Genomic DNA, 13,907 nt, shown 5'->3' with positions numbered 1-13,907 from the left:
CTCACCCACAGTACTAAATGTAGGATAAATTTGCAACCTTTTGTTAAATCGCATAAAAAAAAAAAAAAAAACTTCTATATTTTGCTTATCATAAAGTTTTAATTTTATTTTTTTCTTTTTGTTGCCCAGGAGTGTGTTGATTGCATATCATTGAAGTAACTAAAGTCCATTATTTTGAATAACCATAAAGAGCTCACCAGTATCAGTTTATATGGTTGCACGATATTTGTGTTGTCAACACAGAACTGTAAGCTTTGTAATAAAGAAACCATCAAAATTTTATAATAAAAAAAAATAAATAACTTGGATTAAATACAAAGCAGGCTTTTTCACTTTCTTTCCTCTCTAGAGGAAAAGAAAAATGAATTCAGTATAAATATACTATATTCTCATTAAATGGTTTCCATTGTAATTCCAGTTGGTTACATCAAATATTATTCAAATCATTGGGTTATTTGTATGTGCTATTAAAACTCAAATATGGTTTTATTGAAATTAATAAATAAAACTTCAGAAAGAGACTTGACAGAATATCTGACTTAACAAAAGAAGTGAAGGACTCATTGGGGGGAAGGTCATACAGCACCAGCTGCATACCTCCTCTTAAACTCATTCACACTAGATGCACTCACCAATTCAACAGGCAAACTGTTCCACTGACATACTGTTCTATGAAAAAAAACGTATCTCTCACTCCTTTCTTAACTGCACACAAACTAATTTCCATGAATTCCCCCTTATTCTTATCACCATCCATATAATGAAAAATTTCATCACATGATATTCTGTAACATCATCATCATCAAATTCCTGCCATGTACCCTCAAGGGGTGTACAGGATATGACAGTACTACATGAAAAAATTACATCATCACTAACTTATTATCTACAATTTTCCTCCAAATCAGTCTGTTACTTATCAAGACTCCAACATTATCAGATCTTATATTTCTATCGTCTAAGGCACTTTGTACCGTATCAATCCACCTATATCTTGGTCTTCCTCTGGGTCGTTTTCCTGCCAACCTGGCAGAGAACACTTGTTTTGCTAATCTATCCTCTCCCATTCTATTTAAGTGACCATACCATCTGAGATTAGCTCTGCTAACGCATTCCTGGATGCTGACAATGTCAAGTTCTTTCCTAATATCCTCATTTTTAATATGATATTGCCATTGATGCCATCTGTTCACACCTCTAATCTTTCTCAGGACTCTCATATCTGCGGTCTCTAGTCTTTGGTCAAGTGTTTTACTTCTGACCCAGCTCTCAGATCCATAAGTTAAAATTGTTTTGAACACAGTCTTGTATACAGCTAATTTAGTGTTCCGACTAATTTCTTTCTTATTCCATATGAATTTATTCAGTTGACTTCCCACGATACCAGCTTTGCTGATTCTGTTGTCTATTTCTATATTTAGTTTACCATCTTCAGTAAAAATTGTGCCTAAGTAGCTGAAATGTTTTACTTGTTCCACCGGTTCTCCATTCACAACACAGTTGACATTTTCAATGATTCTGCCTATTTTCATTGTCTTTGTCTTTTTATTGCTGACCTTCATACCATATCTATTACAACAGCTATTCAATTTAGTCAGAGAATCTTGCAGACTTGTAGCGGATTTATTTAGAAATATAACATCATCCGCATAAAGCAAAGAGCTGACATTAACATCTCCAATTTTGATATCAGGTTTAATACCACATTCCTTCATAATGTGATCCATATAGATAATGAATAACAGAGGGGATAATGTACATCCTTGTCTCACACCAGATTTAACATTAAACCATCTTCCTGTACTTCCTTCAATTCTAACTGCTGACTTACAACTCAAATAAAGACTAAGTATTGCTTGATATAATGCCCCATTGACACCATATAACTGCAGCGTATTGAATAGCTTCTCTCTTGGCACCTTGTCATATGCCTTTTCGAAATCGACAAAACTTAAATACAGATCTTTGTTATATTCCCATGCTTTCTCGACTATTTGTCGTAAAGTGAAGATCTGATCCTGACAGCCTCTATTTGGCCTGAATCCAGCTTGTTCTTCACCAAGCTTTTCTTCCAAAATTCTTCTCAACCGTTTCTCAAGTATACTTGCATAGATCTTGCCAGGAACACTCAGTAGGGAAATACCTCTGTAATTCTCACATTCAGTTTTATTTCCCTTTTTATATATGGGTACTATGAGAGCTCTACTCCAATCATCGAGAATTCGTCCCTCTGTCCAGGCTTTCTGAACTATGCAGTGCAGCCACTGTAAGACTCTTATACCACCATACTTCAGCATTTCTGGTCGAATATCATCTACTCCTGCTGCCTTTCCACATTTCAAACCTTTGATGGCTTTTTCTACTTCAAGTATGGATATGTATTCCTGACTGCATGCCTGGTCAGTATTTTTATTACTGTGCTGTCATCACTACTTGTTTCATTTAGCAGTTTTTCAAAGTAATTACTCCATACTTCAAGGACATCTTTTTCTCCTGTTTTCATTTCACCTTTATCATCTCTAATTCCTTTACAGCACTCTTTCCTCCATTCCTAAGCTTCTTCAACAACCTCCAGAATATTTTGCCACCTTCTTGATATTTATTTTCTATATTCTTGCCAAAGTCCTCCCATGACTTTTGTTTAGCTAGTTTTACACACTGTTTAGCATTCTTGCATTTTTCTCTGTATTCTCTAAGAGCACAAGCTGACTAATTTGCCAGGAACTTTTGATATGCTTTCTTCTTTTCCTTCACTACCTCTTTAACTTCCTGTGTCCACCATGGAGTTCTGATTTTTTTATCCTTGCAGACAACCTCTCCACATGCCTCTCTGGCAGAATCAATCAATGTTTCCTTCAGAGTTTGCCACTGAATCTCCAAGGTTTGATTCCTGTTCTCAAACTCTTTCATTTTCTTTTCAATAATATTTCTGTATTTTAGTCTACAGTTTACATCTGAGAGCTGCTCAACTTTTATTCGCTTTAAAACTTTCTTACATGTTATTCTTATCAATATGAAATTCAATTTTATCCTGCTCAAGACTAAATAGTGATCACTTCCAATTTCAAATCCTCTGTACACTCTGGTGTCCTGCACCAGGGAGAAAACATCACTATCAACAATAACATAGTCAATGAGACTTTTCTTATTCCTAGCCTCTTCTCTCCATGTGAATTTGTGCACATTTTTATGTTGGAACATGGTTTTAGTAATAACCAGTCCATGTCCTGAGCAGAAATCCAACAGATATTTGCCATTATTATTAGCTTTGCTCTTTTCTCCAAATTTTCCCAAAATATTTTTGTATGTCTCACAATCATTTCCTACTCTACTATTTGATTTTATTATTATTATTATTATTATTATTATTCTGTAACATCCTTTCAGAAGTACATAGGCTTCTATCACATCACCCCCACTTTCTCCTTTTTACCAGTATGTGTAATTCACAAACTCTCAACCTTTCCACATAATTTAATTCCAATATCTTTGTAACTTTTCTTTGCACCTTTTCCACAGCTTCTTGATCCCATCCGCTGCACCGAAACCTAGGACACCATTACAGGTGTGGTCATATGAGGTCCTTGTAAAGAATTGTGACTTCCTTATTTTTACACATCGATGTTTGTCTCAGCATCACAATTATTCTCAAGTTGTGTTTGCAGTTTTGTGTGACCTTTAAACTTCAAATTCCTATCCACCATAGCTCCAAGTTTCCCAATCTCATCAGTTTCCCCAAGCATAATTCCATTAACATAATATGCTGTTGGAAATCATATCATACTAAAGTGCATAATTCATTGTTAGTAAGTGTAAATCACTTACTAATGCTTACTTCCAGCCTATTCAAATTATACTGTGAGTGCTGACTATCAGTAGCATCTCTGCCTATCTTTGCTTCATCCAGTGACCACCTTAAATAAAACAGATCCACATCTCCTATATACCACTTTTTGATACCTGTCCATTGGCCACCACACCTGTTTATCCAAGTCAGTAGTTTATATGCCAATTCCATATTCTCCAGTTTATGTGATAGCCTTTCATGTTTTATCATATCAAATGCTTTAGAAAACTCCAACAGTATCATTGTGAATTCATTCTCTTCATTGAACTCAACCATAACATATAAAATATGAACAAATTGCTCAGGCATGATCTCCCTTCAGTAAGCCTTTGCTGTTCTTTGCAAAGTATAGCTTGCCTGTCAACCCTACCTCTGTACAAGAGGTCTTACTAACTTTTCCAACATCTTTACTATCATTCTAGATACGGATAGACACATCAGTTTTTGTACTACCCTTGTATAACAACACAATTATCACACATTCTTGTGGGATCCTTCCTGCTCTGAGACTCAAATTATGCAAAAGTGTTCGAGGGCTAGTCAGTTTGGCTGAACATTTCTTTAGCATATATGCTGATATTGAATTCTTATCCAGGTCATGCAACACCTTGAACCTCGTTTTGTGTGTGTGTGTGTGTGTGTGTGTGTGTGTGTGTGTGTGTGTGTGTGTGTGTGTGTGCGTGCCTTGCTCTTGTAGTGGTAATTCTACATACTATGTTACATACACCAGGATTGTAGATCTCAGCAAGTGAGAACTCATTATTCGAACAATTGTATCTGCTTCTGACACAAGGGTGCCACATTCAGTGAAGTTTAAACGTGTGGACAGACTTATGTGTTCGTCGAACATGTTGTTTATTATTTTAACGGTATAATAGAACACAGAAACCAAGTAAATAATTAATTTATTAACTTGATGCTGATATTTCGCTGGTGTTATAACCAGCATCTTCGGAGCACAAAAACACTGTTTGTCACAATACACGAGACTAAAACAACATGGTGTACTTAAACAAAATTGTAGCAGCAACACAAAGACTAGAGTCCTGATTTTGGCGCCCTCTATCTGAAAAAAAAAAAAAAAAACTATCATATATTACTAGAGTCCTAGAAAAGTGCTAGTTTTTTCTTAATATGACTGTCTCCCAGATCTTCGGCAAGTTAATACAGCCATATTTGTTGAGATTTGGAGTGTGTTTTAAGGCTTCTGTCGCCTCTAAGAACAATCTCTCTGATTTATACGGGTTTCTGTGTAGTACTTTTGTGTTTTTCCAGTTGATCCTGTGTGCAGGGGTATCCAGAGCATGGTCTGCTAGGCCCGACTTCCCATAATGATAATTCCGGACGTATCTTTTATGTTTGCTGATGCGGATGTTCACAGTTCTTCCTGTTTGACCGTAGTAGACTTGATTGCATGAGCAGGGTACTTGGTAGACTCCTGGATGTGATAAAGGAGGAATGCTGTCCTTGGGTGAGCAGATGAGGGTGGCTAATTTGCTACATGGTCTGGGAGACAGTCATATTAAGAAAAAACTAGCACTTTTCTAGGACTCTAGTAATATATGATAGTTTTTTTTTTTTTTTTTTTTTTTTTTTTTTTTTTTTTTTTTTTTTTTTCAGATAGAGGGTGCCAAAATCAGGACTCTAGTCTTTGTGTTGCTGCTACAATTTTGTTTATGTAGTGTGTAGTTTATGTTTATTGAGAATTCTTGATATCTTTTCGGATGTGCCTTTAATGTAAGGGATGGTGACTGTTTTGTTGTAGTTCTCTGTGGTGGATGGTGGGAGGGGTTTCTTAGGAGTGTTTAGTATTTTGTTTATTTTATGTGGATTGTAACCGTTGGCCAAGAAGGTGTGGCGTAAGTGAGTCAGTTCAGCAGTAAGAGCCTTGTCATTGGAACAGATTGCTCTCGCTCTATGGGTTAGCGTTTTTAATATGCCATATTGTTGAGAAGGATGATGGTGTGATTGTTTGTGTAAGTATCTGCCTGTATGTGTGGGTTTTCTAAAAACTGAAAATGATAAGGGACCATCTGGGAGACGTGTGATGAGTGTATCCAGGAAGGGCAGACGGTTGTTGGCTTCCAGTTCCATAGTAAAGTGGATTTTTGGATGTTGGCTATTTAAATGTGCTAAGAATGTTTTCAATGTCTCAGGGCCATGTGGCCAAATAGCAAGCACATCATCAACATAGTGTAGCCAAAGTGTTGGTTTGAGAGTGGCTGTATCAATTGCTTGCTTTTCCAGGTGTTCTATGTAAAAGTTGGCTGGGGGGGAAGGGGGGGGGAGCCCATGGCTGTCCCATCAATTTGTTTGTATATTTTCCCTTTCCATGTGAAATATCCTGCATGTATTGTGAATTTGAATAGTTCAAATATATCAGGGGGAGAGTGTGACTTCAGTAGATTTCAACTGGAAAAACACAAAAGTACTATACAGAAACCCATATAAATCAGAGAGATTGTCCTTAGAGGTGACAGAAGCCCTAAAACACACTCCAAATCTCAACAAATATGGCTGTATTAACTTGCCGAAGATCTGGGAGACAGTCATATTAAGAAAAAACTAGCACTTTTCTAGGACTAGTAATATATGATAGCTTTTTTTTTTTTTTTTTTTTTTTTTTTTTTTTTTCCCAGATAGAGGGCGCCAAAATCAGGACTCTAGTCTTTGTGTTGCTGCTACAATTTTGTTTAAGTACACCATGTTGTTTTAGTCTCACGTATTGTGACAAACAGTGTTTTTGTGCTCTGAAGATGCTGGTTATAACACCAGTGAAATATGTTGTTTTAAGGATACTTGCGACATAAGACTGAATGATATAATCACGTAATCACAAGAAAGATATTTATTTAACCAAATATTTCGGTCTGGAAATAGCAGACCATCGTCGGTGGTATTACAAGAACAGTTTAAAAAATATACAAGCTAGAATACTAACAATAGATCGTTGAAATTAGAACATGCCGCGTGATGTTATATCACTAAGTATGAAACGAAATATTTTGAAGTAGAAACATGATTGAATTTGCTATTAAAAAAAAAAAAAAAAAAAAAAAAAAAAAAATTAATGAGTAATCTTGATTAGGCTTTCCCAGATTTTTGATATAGATATGCAGTCATTACGATTCAGGTTGGGATGATGGAGCAAGGCCTCCACGCTTTCCTTGAACAAACGTTCGAACCTATAACGGGATCTATGTAAGAGGCGCGTTTTGGACCAAAGGATGCTGTGGTCAGTTTCAATCCCGTGTTGAGCCAAACCAGACTTTTCAGGTTTATTGTGAAGAATGGATGATTGATGTTCTTGGATTCTTTTTTCAAGAGAACGTCCAGTCTGTCCAGGAAGAGATAAAGTTGAGCGTTTGTCTTTAGGAGAAGGAAAATGAGAAGACAATTTGTTAATAGGAGAATACGTAGCTGTTAAATCATATTTCTTCAAAATTCTTGCGATAGGTTCTGAAATACCGGAGATATAAGGAATAGGTACTCGACGTATTGAATCTTTGTTGTTTTGTGGAGGATTATAAGATGTAAGAAGACGTTGAATACTTTTTTCAGAAAAGCCATTGAGTTTCATGTGTTGCTGGATAGTAGAAAGTTCTTTCTGTAGATAATCAAAAGTAGAACAATTAGTTTTGGCTCTTTTGATGAGACATTTTATAATTCCTGTTTTATGACATGGATGATGGGCTGATTCTTTCAGAATATAACGACCTGTGAATGTTGGTTTCCTGTATACTGTAGTTGTAAGAATATTTGAAGATGATCGGATGAGGAGAACGTCTAAAAAAGATAACTGGTTGTTTTCTTCTAATTCCATAGTAAACTTTATGCGATGATGTAAGGAATTAATACTGTTTAAAAAGGAAGATAAAGTGTTTTTACTGTGAGGCCAAATAGCAAATATGTCATCTATATATCTTACCCAAAAAGATGGTAGAGGGAAACTAGATGTGAAGAGGACTTTTTCTAAATGTTCCAAATAAAAGTTGGCTAAAGTTGGAGAAAGAGGACTTCCCATGGCTGTTCCTTCTACTTGGCTATAAAATTTGTTTTGACATATGAAATAACCAGAATGTATAACGAAATCGAATAGTTTTATAATATCTTGAGGAAAGATGTCAGCAAGTAGTTTTAAAGTTTCCTTAAGAGGTACATTGGTGTATAAAGATTCTATATCAAAACTAACCATAAGATCTGTAGGTTGTAATGAGACATCTTTTAATTTTTCTAAGTTATAGGTTCGAACGTTTGTTCAAGGAAAGCGTGGAGGCCTTGCTCCATCATCCCAACCTGAATCGTAATGACTGCATATCTATATCAAAAATCTGGGAAAGCCTAATCAAGATTACTCATTAATTTTTTTTTTTTTTTTTTTTTTTTTAATAGCAAATTCAATCATGTTTCTACTTCAAAATATTTCGTTTCATACTTAGTGATATAACATCACGCGGCATGTTCTAATTTCAACGATCTATTGTTAGTATTCTAGCTTGTATATTTTTTAAACTGTTCTTGTAATACCACCGACGATGGTCTGCTATTTCCAGACCGAAATATTTGGTTAAATAAATATCTTTCTTGTGATTACGTGATTATATCAACCAGTGAAATATCAGCATCAAGTTAATAAATTAGTTATTTACTTAGTTTCTGTGTTCTATTATACCGTTAAAATAATAAACAACACATTCAGTGAAGTTATTTTTCCACATTCATTCTTTCTTTTACTTGAAGCATAATGATAAAATTCTTTTGGGTTGCTTGTAGCCTGCATAGCCATCTCTTTTCATTCTCTGATTTTGCTTTCTGTACAATATTCATAACTTTTCTGCCCCGTAGTTGATTTCATAACTTCTTAATATAAGGTTGTATATCCATATCGCTTCCACTTGAATATTCACAAGTTCAGATAGTACATAATTTAAACTTATTTTCAAAGCTTCCTATGCAGTGCGGATATCCTTTCAGTTCAGTAACTGATATTAGAGACAACGTGCTATTCTCCTGAGTTTGTCATAATTTTCAGCTTTGTAGTTCAGCATGTAACCCATTTTAATTGGAACATCCATATACTTAGCTACTTCCAAAGTCAGTGATTATAACATAATCACTGTGACAAGTTGGTGGCAAAACAATCACATCCTTAACCAAGACTCTTTTTAATGATATGATCAAACCTAACTTGAGAAAGTTGTTTGCAACAGTTCAATGATTTCTTCTTCAATCTTATCATGAGTTTTCCCTGCTGCCCAATCAGTGTTTGGATATTTTCACTTTTTCACTATATTATTTCAGGAAATTACAACGTACTAGGATATACATTAAAATAAATTTTAATATATTTCTATATTTCGGCAACGTCACGTTGCCATTTTCAAGAACTTGTGTACAAGATACGTGTGCGCAGGCACAGCACAGACAATAAATGAGTAAGAAGAATGAAGCTATTATTTCTCCTAAAGTCCTGATGGTGCCCTCTAGCGGGCGATGTTGGTATTCTTGGGCGATTGGGCTGGAGGTCTTCTGATGTAAGTTTCCCAAATTTGAGGAAGTCTCATGCAGCCAAATTTGTTGAGGTTTGGTTCGTTTCTTAGGGCTGAAGCTGATTCTATGAAAAGCCTTTCATATCTGTATTTGCTACGGTGTATTATCCTGGCTTTTTTCCACCGTATTCTATGGCAGGTATCCAGAGCATGGTCAGCAAGACCAGAGTGGCTATATTGGTGAAACCGGATGTAGTCCTTGTGTTCTGAAATTCTGATATTTGCTGTCCTGTCTGTTTGGCCGAATTCGACAGCTTACAGCTGCAAGGGACCTGGTACACCCCAGGTAGGTCTAGGGGGGGAGGTTGGTCTTTTGTTGAGCGGATAAGAGATGCCAATTTTTTATATGGTTTGTAACAAGAAGTTAAGTTATGTTTTTTTAGGATTTTTGTTATTTTTTCTGAGGTGCCTCGGATGTAAGGTATGGTGATGGATTTAGAGTAATCCTTGTTGTGAGGGGGAGGGGGGGGTTGTGGTTTACTGGTTTTAATATTTTTTGGTAATTTGAAATTTTAAATTTAAATTTTAAATTCAAATTTAAAAGTGACTTAAATTTGATAATTTAAGTCACTTATAATGAGTACTTGTTTTGTACTCATTAGAGTAATTTGGTGATGAATTTCGTAATCCCAATAACTGAACTGCCAGGTCTGTTGCAACACCTCACCATATATTTCATCCTGCTAGTCTCCACTTCACACAGGATAGTCTCAAACTCACTTCTACACAGGACATTATTATTACTTTCATGAGTTTTTACCTTAACTGGACTCAATCATCTGATATTACAAGTTACTTCTTAGCTTTTTCCTATAATCAATCATACCTGCAGTCTTCTTGGCCCATTTGGGAAGCTTTCTCTTTTTTGTCCCCCCCCCATCCTTCCACCATACTCACTCAAAAAACGTATAGGTCCATCTCTTCACTAGATTCATAACCATATCCATTGACATTCATATCATAATTACATTAGCATACCTTAGTTGAATTTGCATGCAAATTCTTACCTAACGACCCCCAATAAATAATTTCTTCAGGCTCTAGATACCGAATCCATTCAAGTGCAAGCCATCCTCTTATATATCTTTTCTGCCATCAAACTCACTCCACTCATCCAAAACCTCATACTCATTTCATGTGCATAGCATGCACGTTGAATCATATGTTAATATAGCTCTCCTTAACATCGTTACTGTAATGTCTCAACAGTATACTAACAGCTTCCACTCTCTCTCTCACTCTTCTCTCTTGCTTCTTCCAGCAATCCTTTCATATTCTTCATCACGGCTTTTCAGTTGAAGGTGGGTTATCCTCAAGTTTCATATGAAGTGCTAGAGCTTGTCTTCCAAGAAACTCAAGTTTTTTTCATCTCACTGAAATAAGCAAATCAGCCAGAAGAATTCACACACAATTTACAGACATAATAGTGTCCTCATAGCCTTAGTTGCTTTAGCTGTAAATCTAAAACAAAGAAATGATCCTTTCATATCCTCTCTCTCTCTCTCTCTCATGCTGTATTTATCACTACTTAAATAATTTGTTCTTGTGATCACTACCATCTCTTTTACATTTCCTTCTGTTTCTCTGTATTAATTTAAATAAAGATTACAACAGAGAATTTAAATATAGGCAAATTTTATTGACAGCATGAGACCACTTCTCTTTTTATGTGAGAAGTAGCTTGAAAAGCTCCATACTTGGGCTGTAGAATAGTGTTTCCAGACTGTGTAAAAATATAATAAAACTACAAACAAATAAATAATATATATAAAAAAATTCTTAGCCCACCCATGGTACTAATGTTTTATAGACAACCTTATGTGAGTGGGGGTAACAGTAAAAAAAGTAATTATTTATTTTATTTGCAGAGCACAGATAGTTTGTCACAGTACACAATCATTATGAATCAGTTATTAGCAGAAATAGTTTTAAAATTGTAATGGACAATACAATAACCTAAAGTTCTAATTTGTCCCCATCTCTCTTTAAATAAAGAGAAATTCACACAAGTATTAGGTTGATCTCAAAATTGACTTTCTCCCAGATTTTTTGTAAATTAATACATCTGTTTAAATATAGGATTTTTATTTATTTTATTTAATCTCTTTTTCTAACAATTATTTTTGTTTTCCAAGTGTACCTATATATGCACAAGGGTTCACTCCAATTGCTGCAGTGACCTCCATTTTTACTATTTCTTTCAGAATCCAAATAATCACTGATTCAAGACCAATATACAAAATGAACACATTTAATATAACAAAAACAATATATATACACTTCAAACAAATATTACATAACTAAATACAAATTTAATTGGATCCAAGGCCTTTTAAAAATAAACTTATACTTAAGACTAAACACTTTGTTTTCACAATGACAAAATGTTCATAACCAGCTTCTCTCTCTGTCAAGGCCCTTTTCTGAAGATATGACTTTATTCTTCATTTTCATAGGATCCTTTCTCATCATTTATGTAGCACACATTAATTCTTCCTGACTCATTTCTGTCTCTTTTTAGTAGAAATAATAGTTAGATCCGGTGTCCTTAATACAGATGAAACTTCCTAATCAGAGTTTTCTCGAACATTCCTTTAGAACGTAAATAGCAATTTGTTCTTTTATTCACTAATGTTTATTGATAGTCATAACTCTTCACTTTTAAAAAAAACTTGCAGTTCTATGATTCCCTTTTCGGAATCTACTACTAATCTTCCAATTAGTGTTTCCTTGAATATTCCTTTTAAAACATCTATAGCAATATTTTCTTTTATTTATCAATACTTATTCCACTTTGAAACTTCATAGTTCCGCGATTCCTTTTTTGGAATATACTATTAATTTTCTTCCGACTGTCACATAAAAAAAACTCAATTTCCTTCGAATCTAAATATCTGTCGGCCTGTGTTCCAATTTCCTCCCGAACGAACTCTTGTTTACAGCCATTACTCTGATATGAACGCTCTCCTTGTCAGCTGTCAATCACACATCAAACTTCTCGGCAAGCATGTGCATGCCATGAAAATGGCATGCGAGAAACTAAATATAATGGCTGACACATTGTCTCCGTTAGTGACAAGAGAGTCTTAATGAAACACAACTAAATAGTTTTAAACTACAACAAAATTCCTTTAAAGTAACACAGCTATTCAAATCCAGTACATCAATTTTTTAACTTGCTTTACATATCACTTTGACAAAATAATTTCAATAATGGGCACATCGCAAGTGCCGACAGTGCATGTTATGAAACTAAAACTAATAAACATACTAACATAAACAACATGTAAAAATATTCAGAATGTTAAATTATGATTATTTTTACACATCCATACTTGTTGATATTTTGTGAATGTTTCATGTTAAAAGTCTCTATGACTTGTAACAACTTCTGTGTATACCACTATTTGCATACTGTAAATGGTGCAGACATCATTTGCAGCAGTATGGCATCTGTTAGGGAGGGGACATTTTCAGTTGTCTTCCAAAAGAGCTGGTGTAGTGAGCAAAACTTTGTTTATTCATATGAATAATGAATCCTTTTATACCTTAAATAAAATTATTTTCTAATTTATATTTTTATGCTTTATTTTGAGTTTTTTTCCCCCTATGGTATTTGATATTAACTTTCTTACATTTTTGTTTTTACTTTATTATATGTAGTAAGGGTAGTTATTGTTTTGTGAAACTTTTTAGTTTAGTGTGTGTGTGTATGCATGTGCAGCAACTAGTGGTAAAGGTGGAGTAAGCTACACACACTTTGCTGTCTTCTGATAATCAGTTTAATATATTAGGGGCTGATAGGGTCTGTATCAGACATCGAATGATAAGATATTGAATGACTGATCACTTTCTAGATCATGGTTTCTAGCCTGCTGTGGCACACTATTGCCGCAGCAGGCTGTATCGCATCACAAAAATACGGCAGCACACACTACAGCCATGTCGGGCTGCAGTGCATTTCTTGTGACTGTACATTTCCTAGAATAGATACCTCTCTACTTCACTTGCTCTTGGAGGTGTCAACAACTACGGGTGGTTAATAGCACAATCCACAAGCAAAGTGAGGAGAACATGTTTGAACTTGTCGCAGCATTTAAAACTATTCCAGGCTCATATTAATTTTGATAATTTTTCATGGAACACTTATTCACTTGCAGAACATAGTTTGGGAAATGCTGTCCTAGATGAATCTCTTAAAAGGTGTTCATTATTATTTTCTATTTATAGAAAACCAACACATATTCACTCAAACAATAACACCGTCATCCAGCTCAACAGTATCCAAAAAACACACTAATATCCAGAGCCAAGGCTGTCTGTTTCATCGAGGTTGCACTTGCTACTGAACCTGCCTACCATCATGACACATATTTAGCCAATGGCTATTAACTCTAAAAAAATAGATAAAATACTATATGTCCCCAATCTTGGCACTCAACTAATATACAAACAAAACTATCACACTCATTTTACCTATGGACAAACTCCATTTTTTTTACATCCAAGAG

The 13,907-nt window shown here is 35.0% G+C and overlaps 1 protein-coding gene across 2 annotated transcripts in view; it reads left to right on the top strand.

Moving 5' to 3' along the window:
• unc-45 (unc-45 myosin chaperone) overlaps positions 1-13,907 on the top strand; it is a 368,157-nt gene that overhangs the window by 126,023 nt on the left and 228,227 nt on the right. The window lies entirely within an intron of this gene.

This window comes from Typopeltis vanoorti, chromosome 5 (assembly GCF_054136105.1).
Source record: "Typopeltis vanoorti isolate ZY-2024b chromosome 5, IOZ_Tvanoo_1.0, whole genome shotgun sequence".
Taxonomy (NCBI): Eukaryota; Metazoa; Arthropoda; class Arachnida; order Uropygi; family Thelyphonidae; genus Typopeltis; species Typopeltis vanoorti.
Note: the sequence above shows the minus strand (reverse complement) of the source record. Positions and strands in the feature narration are given on the sequence as shown.